The following is a 288-nucleotide window of genomic DNA, read 5'->3' as shown; positions in this document are numbered from 1 at the left end:
TCGGATCCTCGCGGAACTGCCCACAAGCCAGGCGTCGCGATCTCTTTTGTTGCCTTGGCGATTTCTTTTTTTTTCTTTTATTTTCGCGTCGCGACGCCGAATCCGATCTCGCAAAACCGTTCTGTATGAAACGATCGCGGATTCGGGGATTCCGTAAGACGGAATCAATTCTCGAAATTGCTCCAAATCGCCCAACAGTCTAGGGATTTGGACAACACGTTCATCTGGGGATGTTTTACTCGTTCGTTGTCTAGATATAACGCCCTGCATCTCCATGGCAACCTGCCA

Source organism: Atta cephalotes (assembly GCF_000143395.1).
Source record: "Atta cephalotes unplaced genomic scaffold scaffold00001, whole genome shotgun sequence".
Classification (NCBI taxonomy): domain Eukaryota; kingdom Metazoa; phylum Arthropoda; class Insecta; order Hymenoptera; family Formicidae; genus Atta; species Atta cephalotes.
This window is presented reverse-complemented; position numbering follows the sequence as displayed.